This window comes from Asterias amurensis, chromosome 18 (genome assembly GCF_032118995.1).
Source record: "Asterias amurensis chromosome 18, ASM3211899v1".
In the NCBI taxonomy this organism is placed as follows: Eukaryota; Metazoa; Echinodermata; class Asteroidea; order Forcipulatida; family Asteriidae; genus Asterias; species Asterias amurensis.
In genome coordinates this window covers 6,764,208-6,782,633 of record NC_092665.1, presented here as the reverse complement: position 1 = coordinate 6,782,633, position 18,426 = coordinate 6,764,208, and the positions used below count along the sequence as shown (strand labels likewise).

At 36.8% G+C, this 18,426-nt stretch overlaps 1 pseudogene; it reads left to right on the top strand.

Moving 5' to 3' along the window:
• The window catches only part of LOC139950981 (alkaline phosphatase-like), a 179,851-nt pseudogene extending 161,716 nt beyond the window's left edge, over nt 1–18,135 (top strand).
• The last annotated feature ends 291 nt before the right edge of the window (nt 18,136–18,426 follow it).

The following is an 18,426-nucleotide window of genomic DNA, read 5'->3' as shown; positions in this document are numbered from 1 at the left end:
ATGAGGGTTACGTTCTCCAACGAAATCTGAACGCAATCACAATGATTTTTTTGGCTGTCACATCTTTGTCGACGGACACGACTGATAATTTCGACCGTCTTCGGTCGCTAGCGGGTTCGTCAGCGACAATTGACAGCAAAACACGTTGATTGGCGGCAAAATCAAAATTGCAATACGCAGCTCGACTTTGCTTGCCGTAACCCTAATTTGTCTTAGTGTGAGCCAGTTAGCACCAGGCCGATAACTTGTTCGACCCCCCAAAACAGGGACACTGTTGTCGATATGATACTTTTGAAGAATTTGTTGACAAGACTTAAAGCCATTATACACTTTCGGTAAACAGTATTGTCCAAGTCCCACACTTCGTGTATCACAACTTATATATAAAATAACAATCCTGTGGAAATTTAGGCTCAATCGGACATCGGAGTCGGGAGAAAATAACGGGAAAACCCACTCCTGTTTTCGCGCGTTTCGCCGTGTCATGACATGTGTTTATAACAAATCCGTAATTCTCGTTAACGAGAATTTATATTGTTTTACCGTTTTCTCAAAAAGTAAAGCATTTCATGGACTAATATTTCAAGAGAAGTCTTTCACCATTACCTTCTGTAAACCCTGTAAATTATTTGTAAATCTGTGAATTTTTTTTTTTTTTTTCTGTACCGAAAGGGTCCAATGGCTTTAAGTTTTGAGATGACCTCGTTTTCAAAAGAGATGATTTCAGCGCAGCTGTGCATGCAATAAATTATCGGCATTATATAGACCTGTTCGTACTTCCTGCGAACGCGAATGGGATCAAATGTTTAAACCACACCCCTGTTTTTGCAGGGATTGAACACATTTCAACTGATGCGAATTAAACGTTGCGATTTTGTGACGTCAAAATTTGTAAACATTCGCATTCGCATTGCAGGAGGTATGAACAGAGATTTTTCGCTTAAAAAGCTATACATCATGGCAATAACGGTGCTTCTAACAAACTGTAGGCGATTAATTAGCTGACCGACTCAATCACAAAACTGTTCATAACAATTAAAATGGTGCAAAGACAAACAATCACATTTCCTAAAGGGTGAAGACATTTGTAAAACGCACAACAACTGCACTGTAAACAAAAACAAGTTTTTAGGTTCTGTAACAGTTTACGAACGCGTCAAAGGGTGTATAGGGTAAACACGTAACAGTGTATGGGGCCAATGAGTTGTGTTGAAAGCAATGGTTTCTGCCCATTTGTAAACGGTTGATGCGTCAATTTAAACGCGTCAAGCGTTTCGTTTTTACTATGGTGCGTTTAGTTTGACGCATCAGCCGTTTACTTTATGTTAAGAATGTGTTTAAGAAGCGTTTAAAAGGTGTTCAGCACATCAACGATTGCTGATCACACCAGTGTTTAAGTTTGATGTAGAAAATGGGCGAAACCCAATGTTTTACAACACAACTCATGAGCCCTATACAGTGTTACGTGTTTAACCTAAACCCTTAGATGCGTTCGAAAGTTGTTACAGAACCCAAACACTTGTTTTTACGGTGTGTCTTGCTGAGGCTCACCATAATTTTAGTTTGTATGTTTGCCATTAGTACGTTTAAATTGGGTCGAATTTTGCCAATGTTGTTGTAATCTCGCAAAATGGCAATATAATGCCTTAAACAAGAGTACTCAAATGCCCTGGTTAAACAGAACAACTGTCCCTTTAACCGTGGCCCGCCACGGTTAGAGGATAAAGGGTAAAGATTATCTTAAAACTTTTGGAGCAGGCGATACACTCGTCTTGCCTCAGTTGTTGCCCCTTCGGGTTCCCAAAAGACCTTCCACATCTTATTCTAGGTACATACCTTGTATAATGTTCAATCTGAAATAGTTTACCTAATTACTATATATAAAATAATGCAATAGTCACGTCAAACAATGCAATGCCATCCTTTTTGACCATTATGGTAGTTATCCTTAAACATTATGTTTTAAACGAGCAGAACGTCAAGCGCAGTTAATGTCAATCCAGTGGAAACGAACTCAGTCAAACTTTTAAACAATGCATTGCACTGATGCAGTGTATTAATGCCTTGTCCAAAACCACCTGCAAGTAGTGCGAGAAAAATAAAATAAAAATTGAGGCAATTACGGCATAGTTTCAAAGGGAGATGCAACTGGGTGCACATGTTTGTGTACAATCACAGTACCACCACAGTTCGCAGAGCTTTACACTCAGAAAAAGAATGGTAAAAAAAAGTTATGTTAAATGTGTTAAGTAAAAAAATACTTAACATAAGTAAAAATTAATGAAAAATTTAAACAAAATGTTTGTGTAAATAAAAAACTACTCAAAAAGTTAGTAAAACTAATAGTTTACATAACTTAGCAACTTTAAACACATATTATGTAAATTTTACTGAACTGGTTGTAAAAGTTTACATGGTGTTTAGTAAACCACAATGTTTTACTCAAGTGTTGTGCAAAATACGCAGCGTGTGACTTGTCTGCTGGGGTCGCGCTCTGCAGTACCACAGTGTAACCACACACACACTCAAATGGATCTCATGAAGGAAAAACTTCTTGAGTGGAACTTCCCTCATTTAGTTGAGACGTTTGAAGGTAAGTACTATAACAGATTTCTGTATTGATGTTATTATCTGTAGTGATAGACTATACACGACTCGTTAGCACAGATAAAGGGACAGTTGAACGTCATATTTAGACTGACAAAACTTTTGAACAGTGACTTGAATATCACAAATACATACGTAGGTCTGATCAATGGTCCCCGTATTGTGCACACATGCATCGTTGGAGACCATTGTACACATGTACATCGCCACTGTGTTAAAGCACCACCACTGCATACAGCCACGGTGCATCAGGCCAATGATTGGGCCAACTTTTTGTTCAGAAGTACAATCAAATAACTTTTCAACATTTTGTCTTTACAAGTAACTGACAAATGATACAATTGACTTAAAATGCAAATTCTGGGAGAGGGGAATCGCACAAACACATCTACCCTTTGTTTATTTTAACCTTTTAAAGGAATTATTCAAGAAATCTCACACCCTCCCCCCCACACACACACACAAAAAGGAAGAAAGAAAAAGAACAAAAAGAAAAATCAGATAAAGATCAAGAAAAATCAAAGTTTTCAGGTAGTCTACTGTTATGTGGGATTGAATATTCAGCACCAAAATTATCTCTCCTCCTTGGATCCTATCACCTTATTCCAGAACTGCAAGTATCCATCCTTGAACACTTTGTTAATTTGTTTAATTTTAGGCCCCTATGTGTTTGTTTATTTATTTTATTTTATTTCAATTTTTATTTGTACTTTTTTAAATTTATGTGCATGTACATCATGCACAACTTGTATTGCACATACATTGCAGTACTGGAACATTGTCTCTATTGATCTCAAAGTGTTGTAATATGATAATTAAACCACTATTGATATCAAATAATGATTTAATCTGACATTGTGTGTACCCCATCCTTAAGACAATCAGATTAAATCATTATTTTACAGCAAAATTGGTTTAATTGTACAACACTTTGAGTTCATTACACACAATATACACGTGTAATACAATTTGTACTGCACCCCCATTGAAATTTAACCTATTGTGTTTAATATTATTCCCCTTTATGCAGGAAAACACAAGTTTGGACCAGTATTTGAAAGACATCAACAGGGACACCAGATCGCAACCATATGCTGATACTAGGTGGGTCTGCACTGGCTCCACAGCAAGTGTTCGTAATTTTTAAGCACAGTATGCATTTGAACAGTCATCTCTTGTGAAAGCACTGGATGTGTGTTTCAAAACACACTTTGTCTTCGACTTGAGCTACCAGGAGAAGTGTTCTGGCGTTTGGGAGTTCATTGAGTTGGTTGTGTTTGAACTCAAAGGCAGTGTGAAAGCAGCACTATTCGAGAGTTCAGGGCTTACTGTTCATCTCATGATTCATCTGCACAAAATGTTTGCAAATACGTATCAAAATCATAAGAGATGTGATAGTTGTGATAGTTTGGATTTATGGACCAACCTTACAGTTTAAAGAGGAACTCAAAGGTCAAATTTAAATTTGTATTCAATACCCTTCCAGTTTTGTCAAATTTGTGAAAATGTCAAATTCAACGCCATTTTAATTGCTTAGCGACAATTAGGCTAAACCAACAATTCCCCATACAAATTGTTCAAAACCAAAATTGAATTTGACCTTGGAGTTCTTCTTTAAGCTGTGTTAGCCTGGAAGTATTTATTCTGACCTTGCCAATTAATGTTGACCATTCCAGAAGCATTGTAGTTAAAGAAGTTTTTGCACGTATTGTTTGCAAATAAGTATCAAAATCATAAGAGATGTGATAGTTGTAACAGTGTTGATTTATGGAACAACCTTACACAGTAGCTGTTTTAGCCTGGAAGTATTTATTCCGAACTTGCCAATTAGGTAGATTTTTTTTTTTTTTTTTTTAAATTCACTGAAATTGTTGATTGATTATGAAACATACAGAACACCCCATTTTGCACATGTGATGTTTTGGATTGTTAATGTTGTTACCATTAATTTTTTATTAAAAAGTTGTTATCTTGAAATTCATGTTGTGGTCGCCAAGTCTCGGTATTTATGATGTGTCCATTTATTACAGCCCTAAACTCCATGAAAGAACACTTTGCTAGTATTCAACCCAAGCATTGTGTATATTATTACCAGTTTTAAAGGCAAACAGTTTACATTAAAAATCGGTAAATACTTTACTTCAAAATTAAGTAATTATTTTACATGAGTGGGTTTATACCCAGCAATTCAGTAAAGAAAACTACCCAATATTTATGTAAACTTTTACACAGCTATTAAGCAAGATATTACCCAACGCCTGTTGGGTAAAGTTTTACCTAATAGTTATGGTGTTCGCCCACTACATCTAAAACAGGTAATATTTTTACTACCCAATATTGATGTAAAGTTTTACACAACTATTTACATTGTAAAGCGGTAAAGTCTTTACTTCAAAATTAAGTAATATTTTACATGAGTGGGTTTACCCAACAATTCAGTAAAGAAAACTACCCAATATTTATGTAAACTTTTACACAGCTATTAAGCAAGATATTACCCAACGCCTGTTGGGTAAAGTTTTACCTAATAGTTATGGTGTTCGCCCACTACATCTAAAACAGGTAATATTTTACACAAGTTGTGTAATCTTTTCTCTGTGTGTAGGAGAGAAGAGACCTAACCACTGCATGAGAACATCAGCTGTATCGAGTGGTGTCCCTTTTGGAGCAAAAACTGCAACCACATTGCAATAGGCTAACATTCAACCCACTACTTGCATCTAGAAGCCAAAGCTTGAGTCCGGCAGTAGAATGAGGAACACTTACCTTGATGATGTGTTATTGTAGTCCAAACCTTCTCAGTTCCTCTCTTCTGATGCAAAGTTGTTATGAACACTGCTGCTGGTGCAGCGCGTTTAAATACTGCTGCATTTTCATTGAAGTGCTCATCAGTCTACTTCGGGTTTGATTGACAATCGATGAGCAGCCAATCATAGATACGTGTTAAAGTCAGTGATTGATTGCAGTCACTTACTCTACTATTGGTTTGGACGAGGCTGTATGTTACAATAGTGGATCAATACCGTGTTAAAGTCACTGATTTATGGCAGTGACTTACTCTAGCATTGGTTTGAATGATACTGTATGTTGAATGAATGCCAATGGTGTAAAACTCTACACTACATGTATGTGTTTAAAGTCACTGATTGAAAGCAGTGACTTACTCTATCACTGGTTTGGATGAGGCTGTATGTTACCAATGGAGATCAATTTGTACACGCTTTAATGGTATGGTGTTTTTACATGTATATCCGCCCTACTGGGTTGCACTGTGTGATTGCTTCCTGAAGTTCCTGGCCGTTTTCCTTCTATTTCCGCTCAATTGATGTATTTCCCTGATGATTGTGAGTTAAAGTGCAAGTTTATTATCAAAGAAACAACTGTGTACGCAATATATATGTTCAGATGGATCTTTTTCGTGCTTCCACTCTTTTGAGGTATATGTTTACTAAAACTAACTCAGTGTGTTTTTTTCCGAAATCGAAATGCAATGACAATGTATTTATAGTAGAGTGCGCCACCAACAGAGCAACATTAACGGCACTGGACACCATAGGTAATTACTCAACAGAATTGCTAGCATACAGACTTACTTGGTAATGAGCAATGGATAGATGTTAATAGTATAAAACATTGTGAGAAACGGCTCTCTCTGAAGAAACCTAGTTTTCGAGAAAGAAGTATTTTCTCGAGTTGTTAAGATCTCAAACTGAAGGCATCTGAAAGCATACAACTTGTGCGACGGGGGTGATTTTCCCATTATTCTCTCGCAATTTCGACGACCAATTGAGCTCAAAATAATGTTCACGGGTTTGTTAATTTAAGAATATGTTGAGATACACCAAGTGGAAAGACTCACTAGTGGTTGAAAGTTAGTGTGTCCTGCCTTTGCCCTTAAAGGGTATTTTAAAACTGATTTTCAATTGTATTCTTTGTTTTCTCAGAGTCTACTACCACCGAAACCCACAAATGCTTTTGGGAAACAAGAATATTCAATGGAGCAAAAACAATCAATACACACCACAAAAATCAAAACCAATCAAATGAACTTTTGGATGAGATTAAAGTCATTTCGATTGTTTTAAAAAGCAGGTTCCGCCTTGGGCCGGTGTTTCATGGAAATCTGTCCCCGAAAATTTCTGTCCCCATCTTGGACCTTTATCTTTGACATAAAGGACTCGTTCATATATTGAAAATCTCAAAATTGTCAAAATGTGCTTAAAGGCAGTGTACACTATTGGTTAATTACTCAAATTAGCATAAAACCTTACTTGGTAACGAGTAATGGGGAGCTGTTGGCAGTATGAAAGACTTTGAGAAACGCCTCCATCTGAAGAGACGAAGTTTTCGAGAAAGAAGTAATTTTTCACGAATTTGATTTCGAGACCTCAGAATTAGATTTTGAGGGTCTCGAAATCAAGCACCTGAAAGCACACAACTTCGTGTTACAAGGGTGTTTTTTTCTTTCATTATTATCTCGCAACTTCGACGACCAATTGAGCTTTAATTTTCAAAGGTTTGTTATTTTATGCATAGTTGAGATACGGCAAGAGTGAACACTGGTCTTTGACAATATTACAAAAGGTGTTTACACACATTTGCCCCCAGCTACATTCAGAGTACAGACAAGTTGCAAATGCATATATGAGAGATTTATACAAACTTTGATCAGCATTTATTTAACACAAGTCCATTCCAATTGTTTTGGGCCTATTCATGTAAACCGAAAATGGCTATGCTATATTAGTAAGAACAAATTGTGCTAAGTCATAGTCTTGAACATTCGTTTCAAACTGGCGGGGTTGTGGTCGTAGATGAAGGACCCGGCGTGCGCCTTCGGCTTAGTCTTTTGTTTACGGCCAAACTAACGCGGGGCCCAGTGGGAACGGGGCCTAAGATACTGTTGATTTAAGACAAACGCTTAAGACCTCGTACCACTCCCCTTTTCCATTGTTTTACTTATTGTTATGAACAAACAAATATTTGTAAATGCAGGAGAAGGTTGTTGAATAAATAAATAGCATTGAAGAAGTTGAGGGCCCAGTAATTTAATAAATACTCCATGCATGTAAATGAGAGGCCTACAATTTATTAAGAACGTGTACATTGAGGATCAACTATTTCGAATAGTGCTAAAAAAAAACGCCAAGATATTTTGATTCGGTTATCACAATTTACAGTCCATCATTACGGAATCATCAAAACGTGTATGTTATTAGATTGTATGCACATTCAATCGTTAAGGATTTGTAACGCTGATACGCCATCCGCTATTTACGCGGGGAGGGTGGGGGTAGGGATGGGAGGGGAGGCGTTGGTGAATCCATTATGACGAATCAAGCCGTTATCACAGATTTAAACATCGTTTTTTTTTTTTTCTGGAGGGCTTTCGTAACTATTAGTTTTTCGAGGTGATTTTTCTTTAAACAAATCTTGTTACAACTCCTCATACAATTATGCTGAAAAACCGTTACAGCAACACAAAGTAAAAAATTGACTGAAATAGTTTACCACTTTAGTAAAATGCAGAGTTAACCTCGGCACAATTCTTTGAAGGAGTCCCATTTTTTGTAAAACTTCACAGTAGATTAATTGGTATTAAAAAATACAGATGTGAAGTTGATGATATAGTACAAGTACCGATATAGATAATGGCCATTTGAAATATGAAATTAAAGTTCAAGAACCGATCATTTATTTCCAAGGTTCAAAAGCCAAAGAATGAATGAAATGATAAGTTATTGCTGTTCTATAGTTATGAAGTCTGTAATTCAAACTGACTATGACCTCAGTCGGATACAAACAGTGACGATCGGTATACACTGTTTCATTACCTCTGATTTTGTTACCTTGATTTCAACATTAATATGGATATTTTGGATCTATATGCTGACTGCAGGAGGCAATGTGCTACCACAAAGTAAGTAGGCATATAGTGGTTCTCGCTTGAATAGAGTAGAGCTCCATTTGACTTTTCAACGGATCAAAGTTGAATATGATAATGTATGCAGACTTAGTGATCACATTGTTTCATGCGAGATCTGGTTGTACGAGAGCTCTGTTGTTTTGCGTGTTGTTATCACGTGAATAGAACCCGAGTTTTTGACGCAATGTGCCCTGTTCCATTGTCTTTTATTGATAGTTTAACGACGTACGAACACAACAAATATTACAGCCGATTATTTTTTAATCGAAAAACACAGAAGATGAGGGTCGAGAAAGAACACACCTTAATCTCATAATACAAAATACCCGGTATATGTATTTCGGTGTTGCAATTAATATAACAATACTGTTTAGAACTATATGCCAACTAGATATCTGTATAGTGATTAATTAAATGAAAATGAATACCCCCCATAATCAAAAAATTTATATTTTATTTAGTAAATTAAAGTTGTTTTATGTCAATAATTATTTTTTAAGTGCACTGCAGGAGATCTTCACCGTTTAAAAAACCTCCCCACTTAAAGCAGGCCTGGGGTCGATTTCACAAAGAGTTAGGACTAGTCCTAGGAGATATTAAAAACGTATGGGTAGTCCAAAGTTAGGACGAGTAACTCGTCCTAAGTCGAGATAAGACTAGTCCTAGACTAATCCACCCACTGGTTTATATACATGACACGCCCTTACTACTACTTTTTAAACTGCAATGCAGGAGTAACTCACTAGTAATCGTGCAATGTTCTTGCAAACAAATTGCACTCGTCGAAGCCCACACTCTCATAATGGTGCCGCATCGAAACAAGCCAAGTTATGTCACGGTAAAGTAATAACAAATGTTATTTATGATTACAATAATATTATTTAACTATTGTGCGGAAAGTTGCCGGTTGTGGCGTTTTTAAGAGAATTATTTTGCACCAATGCCGGTATATTGTGGGAGTGTCATTTTGCATAATTACTGCAGATTATTTTCGCGCTGACTTTAAGCCAGCCATGGGTGAGTTTTTGGCGGTTGAATTGGACATTGGATAATCACTGGACAATGACTGAAACATCTATTGGACAATAAAGGAGCCATTACAACCCGTCTCTCAAGCAACATTAACGGCGCAACAAGTGGCAGAACATTGATCAAAACTGTACAGGACGAATCGTGGGACGGGATTGACAGGGATTGGAGACGGGGATAGACGGGGATTGGTGACGGGGATTGACCTTAGAGGCGAGAGGTTACTCTTTGGCGTTATTCACGAGCCTCGAAGTGTGGCGTCAGATGTTCAGGCTAGTATATCCCTATAGCCTGAACATCTGACATCACACTTCGAGGCTCGTGAATGATAACGCCAGAGAGTGGCCTCTAGCGTAGGTCAGTCCTTGTCCATCTTCACCTTTCACCTAGATTCATATGCAGATGACCGCTAGTACAAATGCCAAAAATCACCTCGGAACAATCAAAACACGGAAACAGAATGCTTAACTCACTGCACGTTTATCCAATGAAATCAGTGCCCAGATATGATACAAATAGTGGGTGTGCCCGATAAGCTTCCCTGGACGACACCATGGTGCTCACTCGGGTGAACCCCTGACAAGAGCTAATCGAACGAACACACTCGTCCTATCGTGATGATGGTATGCACCTCAGGTCACCCCAAGTGACCCACTCCACAAGCAGGGGGGGGGGGGGCTGACACGGGTGAGCCCCGTCAAAGCTATTCGAACGTACCGGGGCAGATCGGGGTCGACCCAGGGAAGCTAAACGAACGCACCCACTATATTGAGTGCGCCCCACGTGGTCAAACATACGGAGCATTTAGTCTGAGAATATTTCCTGCACTCTTTCATCCTCTAGACGTACAATACCGACAGGCAAGTACCGGACTCGGCTGATACGGCTACTGCTTATTTTAGTGGTGTTAAAACCAAGACAGCAGTGATAGGGCTAGACGATTCTGCTATTAAAGGAGATTGTAAATCTAGTCTCAATGCTAATGTGGAGTCTGTTATGATATCTGCTCAAAAGTCTGGTTAGTTTAAAAAAACGTCAAAATATTCATATAATGTTTTATAACACACCTCTTGCTTTTTCTGTATTCTGGTTGGCTGAAACACAGTCTCGTGGGATGAGCTTAGTCTAGTGATCGGGCGCATGTGTTTTGCGGGAACTAGTTCTTTGGAAATAGTGCCCTGTTACAGCGCCCTCTCTTGACTTGAACCGTGAACAGCAACTACAAAACTTCCTTTCTTTTCCACGTGTTGTTCTTATTTCACATTTAAGACCGAGCTGTATAATAATACACAATATTGACTGACACAATTCGGTAACTTGTGTACGTCTATTCCCCCTCGGGCCTGTTAGTGACCAGAAGAGGGGCCTAATTCTCTTGGCTTTCAGCCTCGGGAAATAGGTCCCTCTTCTGGTCACTCAAAGTCCCTCGGGGTAGACGTACAATTACCTCATTGCCAGTCAATGTGTGTATAATAATTATGATTTACTTTCATTGATTTGTTGTCAAGTGTTTTGTAATAATTTTGATCTTGTGTTCTTGAAATTGTATCGATCGAATATATAGCTAATAAATGCTAGTTATTTACTAAGGTTTTCGTTGCTTTGTGTGCTTTCTAAATGCAAGGCAACGGGATTCGTCAGCACTGCCCGTGTGACACACGCTACCCCTGCCGCACTTTATGTAGTCTTGGTTCCAAGACCATTGGTGTTGCGCGGTCACTATGCACGGCAAAAACTGTACACGCTTGTAATGAACGAACGCTAGCGGGCGCTCTGTTTCTCTGATTTAGATCTCACCATGGTCTTGGATATTTGTAACGACGGGTCTTAACTTTTTTTATTGTTTTTTGCAAATCTCCCCCGACTTTCCGGTAGAGCCAATCAGAGGCTGCGTAGCGGTGGCTCATGAATAATAATCAGTGTTGTGCATGCAGTGTACAATGCATGCAGTAATAGCGTTGCATTACTTTTGCTATACTCTGCATGTGTGTGTGGGTTTACGTTTTTATCGGAGTATAATAATATCCAGATCAGTAGGATTTGAAACTTTGCATGGTGGAAATACGATATAGAATTAAGGTTTGCGGTAACACCAGAAACCTTTCTATTAATATCCAGATACAGACTTCTGCATTGCCATGATGCAGTTTGAAATGCGATCGTGAGGTTATGCTCCCGACGTGACAGGGCCCAATTTCATGAAGCCTGTATTGGCACAACAATTTCCTTAGCACAAAATAGTATTGCTTATCAGAAACTGGTTACTGAACCAATTTTTAATTAAATTTGAAATGTTGTAGACTTGTGGCTAGTGCCCAACTAAATTTTTGGATAGTAAAGAAATTTTGTACAGTATTTTCTGCCAAACCTATAACTGGTGGGCCCTGTAGTGTTATTCACAGTGAAAGTTGTTTAATCTTGGGGGAAGGAAATCTTGAGGGATTCAAAAGCATCCTTTTGAGAATGTATTTTGAAACGTAAGCATAGCTGCAGATCTTGGAACGTAAGCATAGCTTGACTCGGGATTAAAAGCGTACCTTTTGATATTATAGCGTAACCTAAACGTATTTTGGAGTGTATAAGCGTAGCTGAGTAGCTGCGTAGCTTGGAACAAAACAATATCTTTTGGAGCGTAAGCATATAATTGGAACGTAAACGTAGCTACGATCTTGAAACGTAAGCGTAACCTCACATGGGATTGAAAGCGTACCTTTTGATACTATAGCGTAACTTGAAGGAACGTAAGCAGATCTAGGAATGTAAAGCGCAGTTGATTAGCTGCGTAGCTTGGAATGTTGACATATCTTTTGGAACGTAAGCATATCTTGGAACGTAAGCGTAGCATCTTGGAACGTAAACGTAGCTGCGTATCTTGGAACGTAAGCGTAGCTTGACTCGGGCTTGAAAACGTACCTTTTGGTATTATAGTGTAACTTGAAGGAACGTAGACTTAAGCGTATCTTGGAACGTAAACGTAGCCGAGTAGCTGCGTAGCTTGGAATGTAACCATATAATATATTTTGGAATGTAGTCGTAACCATATCTTTTGGAACAACTCATGAGAAATTGTGAATTTTGATTGCTTGTTGAGTGGCGACTACTGCTATTCAACTCACTTGGTTAATCGTGCGGCTAAGACTACGTACTATAAAAGTAATCGTGATCAAATTCCTGCTTGGTATAACCACTTTTGTCGCGCATGACTATTCACAAAAACCTTTTACAAAACACAACCATGCAGACGTCAGTGACACAATCTTTCAATCATTTCAGATGCCCCTTCGGCAAACAATATGTCACGATGCATCTGGGGCAACGGGAGTTAGTTTCGCGACTAATATCGAAGTCGCAGTTATTTGAGGCGACTATAGTCGGGTCATAAATTCCGCTAGTTGCCCAATTTAATAATTACCTCAAAAATAACTCTTCATTCACAGAATTGAAAAATAATACTTTGTGTTTGACAAAATTATGCTTTGAGGGAATTTTGTTTTATCATTTTTTTTATTTCAACCTTTTATAAAAAAATTCTCATAATTTTGTTAAGCTACTCCCACAATAACACTGTCAATATAACAAAATGCGATATTCCTACGTTTTGACATCATCAAAATCACCTGAAAACTCAGAACAAAAAAGAAATTAGGGACCATGAAACAAAATGCAACATATTGGAACGTTGCGATCATAAGAAACAACGGATTCGACACCCGCAAGCTGGGAGTTCATAGCGCCCGGGATTTAACACCTCCAACCCCCACGAGACACGGCATGGGCGGTACGTGATATTCCACAGGGCTTACGTTCCGATTGATCCACGCCGTGGGGCCATACAAGCGTCCGTTACACGGACTCTCTGAATGCTAATCTTACGTTCGATTTTTGACCATTATTTACGATTTCAAATCGTCACGTATCCATAATCTGAATAGGTAGTCTATACTTGAAATTTCACTGTTTTCCTTTTAATAGGCCTAATATGACCACGGAATCACTTTGAGGCAAAAGATTATTAAATTGACCTTTGACTCGATCTAGTTTGAATAGTCATCTTCAAGTCGTCACGTGATATGAATATTGCATACATTAAAAGTCATTTACATAGTCTGGCCACGCCTTCAATTTGCAAATATCCAAGACCTTGGTGAGCACAGACATGGTGAGATCCGGAAATCAGAGAAACAGAGCGCCCGCTAGCGTTCGTTCATTACAAGCGTGTACAGTTTTTGCTGTGCATAATCGGAACGTTGGTTGTGTGTGACCGCGCAACACCAATGGTCTTGGAACCAAGACTACACTTTATGCACATTCGACCCATCGAGACTGGGAGTGTGACTCTGATATACCGCAGAAGGAAACTAACATCGGTTGCATTGACATCGCTGAGCAACTCATAACACTCGGACAGGATACACAGGTACAATCTGCAACATTGACACAAACCAGTGTTTGCGTTCACTGTTCTGAGTGTACCGTTTGATTGTTCGCCACCCTCATCAATATTATGGGTTATATTGGTTTTTGAATCAAAGTATCTCACAAACTGACCGGCAATGAAACAGGTAGCTGGAAGCATTCGATAGTTAATCAATTTAAACAGTTAATCAATTTAAACAGTTAATCATTTTTTAGAATTGTTTTTAAAGCGTGCTCACATAATGAAAGGCTGGCAAATGTCATTATTTCAAACTTCCTAGCAGCACTTCCGAAGCAGCAGCTGCTGCAGCAGCTTCCTAGAATACCCTTCCTGCTAGTCATTGCTGCATGCCGACCACCAACTTCATGGTACGGTCATTTTTATACTAGTTCTTCATTAATCTATGCCAGGTTATAATGGGTGGGGGAAGGATGAAAATGTTACCGAGAGAAGCTGCCGACCCAGAGTATCCTAAAGACTCTTCTAAAGCTGGATCTAGAAATGATGGACAAAATCTCATCGGTATGTAAACCTGATCAAACTTAAACCCAATTATTGATGACTATTGCGCCATTTTGCTTTAACAGCTTCTGATCCCATCCAGATTCCATAGAAACCGAGCTACTGAAGTCAATAATGCTGAATTGTTATTGGTTGAATCAATAATGGTTGATCGATAATTATTAGTAGATATTGGTGAGTCGATATTTGTAAATCAATAACCACTATTCGATGTTGGTGAATCGATAATGGTGATTCGATAATATTTGTGGATCAATAATGGTGAACCGATAGTCGTAAAAAGATAACTGTGAATCAGTAATGGAGAATCGATAATGGGGAAAGACAATATTGAAACGACAATGGTAAATCAATATTGGTAAGTCGATAATGGTGAATCGATAACTGTCCAGGAGCCGCAACGCGCTGACATTACCATAGAGACAGCATGGTGCGTAGTTATAGAAGATAGGAGGAATGTACTTGAATATAAAGTGGTAATGAATCTGAAATAAAAGATTCGTTTTTACAAATCCAAAATTATGTATGATGTATACTTTACATATAATTTAGTACTAGTAGTTACGTTTTACTCCTAAGCTAGATTTTGTCCTTCTAGATTTTGTCACCAAAGTAGACTTTTCTGCAAACTTGTAATTTGGTTGTAAAAAAAAAAAAAATTAAACTAGGGCCATCGTTTGTTATCTTTGTATTCCTAGTTTTCGAATCTTGGTTAACAAAAACTCCGTCTATGATGTTGCTTTATCACGGTGTGGCCATCTTGATGTTACTCCATTCAAACTCATTGTAACCAAACTTAGGCTGGACGAAATAATAGTCTGGTGCCATGTTTGCGCAATGAATATAAGCATTCATTACTGTTATGGAAACAGGTAACATGACCAAGATGGTGACAGCGTGAACATTCTTCACGAACAAGACACACTACCTTATGTTGCCCTCCCTTTGTTAATGTTAGGCGCTCTGTTCTTTGTTTAGCGCCCTATAAATGTTTTGTATTATTATTATTATTATTATTATTATTATTATTATTATTATTATTATTATTATTATTATTATTATTATTATTATTATTATTATTATTATTATTATTATTATTATTATTATTATTATTATTATTATTATTATTATTATTATTATTATTATTATTATTATTATTATTATTATTATTATTATTATTATTATTATTATTATTATTATTATTATTATTATTATTATTATTATTATTATTATTATTATTATTATTATTATTATTATTATTATTATTATTATTATTATTATTATTATTATTATTATTATTATTATTATTATTATTATTATTATTATTATTATTATTATTATTATTATTATTATTATTATTATTATTATTATTATTATTATTATTATTATTATTATTATTATTATTATTATTATTATTATTATTATTATTATTATTATTATTATTATTATTATTATTATTATTATTATTATTATTATTATTATTATTATTATTATTATTATTATTATTATTATTATTATTATTATTATTATTATTATTATTACCAGATTTTTCATCAAATTTCAATAATTCAAATACAAATAATTTATATCATACTATCTTGATTTGAAACACGAAGGTAGCCGAATTAACCATGCGCATCATGACGGGTTAGCCTACCACGCCCTGCAAGATACCATTGCACTGGATAAGGCTATGTCAAGGCGATGTCAATGACCAATGAAATGCAGACTTTATTTATTGTAACTGCCGACCATAGCCATGTACTCTCTATAGGAGGAGCAGCTGATCGTGGTAGTCCAATACTCGGCAGAGGAGGTAAGTTTCATCCACAAATATAACTTTAAAGGCAGTGGACACTATGACTTCTAACATGCTTAAGCTCAATGAAAATAAAACTGAGTTCATTGTGCTTGGTACTCCCCAAAACCTTAAGAAATTGCCGAAGATATCTTTGCATATGGGTGATACATCGATTGACCCTACTGATTATGTAAGCAACTTAGGAATAAAATTTGATTCGCATGTGACAGTCGACAATGAGCAAGCAAGTTTCTAGCCTCTGCCAATCAACGAATTTTCAATTACGTAATTTAAGGAGAATCAAACGGTACCTGGATAAGGATACTCTCCATCATGTTGCCAGAGCTTTAGTCCTCTCTCGTATTGACTATGGCAATCTCCTGTTATTTGGGGCAACGTCATATGAATTGGACATAGTTGAAAGACTACAAAATAGTGCATGTCGTTTAATATGTTCCACACCCTTGAGAGAACATATTATTACCCCATCACTTAGGGAACTTCATTGGCTACCAATTAGAGAACGAATCCATTTTAAGATTGCTCTGTTATGTTATTGTTATTGGTAATTACTCAAAATAATTATTAGCATAAAACCTTACTTGGTAACGAGTAATGGAGAGCTGTTAATAGTGTAAAACATTGTAACGTAGTTTTCGAGAAGGAAGTAATTTTTCACGAATTTGATTTCTAGACCTCAGACTTAGAGTTTGATGTATCGAAATCAAGCATCTAAAAGCACACAACTTCGTGTGACTAGGGTGTTTTTCTCTCATTATTATCTCGCAACTTCGACGTTTGATATTTTTTTGTCTTTGAGAATTACCAATAGTGCCAGTGTCTTTGAACAATTAAAAGCTTTATCTTTCAAAATATCATTTGTATGCAAAATAGTATACAATGAATTTAAAGAGAGACTGTTTCTAACTATTATTATTTATTTACTTCCCCTTTTTTTCAAAGGGAGATATCTCTCGATAAATCCAATTGTTTGTAGACTGCAGCTTGATTATGTTTTGAAACAAAAAGTAAACTCCGTTAAGTTACCCGAATGCAGACTGAATTCTGACCAGTAAGTAATGTTAACAAGTTGTGCAAGCTTCTCAGTTTTCTATAAGCGAATGGTGATTCATCGTCAAACCATTCATATTTAAATTCTAATTACAACAAAATGGTTTTGCATAAACGTCAAGGTCTGATGAATGACGGTTTGCCATTTACAACACTCTCATATGCAAACGGCCCTGGAGGAATTGAGGAGTTAGACAGCTTCAAAAGTACTGGTTCGAGACGGAATCTGACGGATACCAACACAGGTAAAGCTTCAATTGATTACTTTGAGTATTGGTTTATACCCCTCAGGTACACCACTCAGTAAAATTAAATCCGAGTATATGCAGACTTTTTGAAATATTTTAAATCTTAAACATATAACTTGGCAAAGTTACAGGGAAGTTTTTGCAAACACGATTTTGACAAGGGAAAGTGCCCCTTTGCCATTTCATAGAGTTAATCATTAACTTGTGTAAACAAATATTTTACTTGTATTGTGATAAACATTGTTTTATTATTTGTTTGTGCAGAGGCTGCCGATTTTCACCATCCAGCGCTTGTCCCAATTGATTCAGAGACTCAAGGTGGAGAGAGGACGTCACTATTTACGCCAATGGACCAATGTCGCATCTTTTTCACGGGGTACATGAACAGCACTACATTGCCCACGTGGTCAGATATGCTTCCGGGTTAAACTGCCACAATGGGGCGCCCTCTACTGGACCAAATTCCATTTTGGCTTTACTGTTATTTTCTTTCGTACGGAAGTTTATAGATTGAAAAAGAAATTCAATGAATGTATTTTGTCCAGTTTGTAGCAAAGACAGCCAAGATTATAGTGTTTGCAAACAGTAAAACAAACATCCCAAACATGACATCTGTTAACTTTTTTTACAACCGCTTAAATCAGACCGACTTTTTTTCAGTAATATCACTTTTGAATCATACAGTTAAAAAAAAAACAAAAAAAAACCGCCAGGGCTAAATGAAAACTGACTGGATACATTTTAGTTTAATGTTTGATGAAAACAAATCACAAAAACAAATTACTTGGACATTTATGAACCTGCG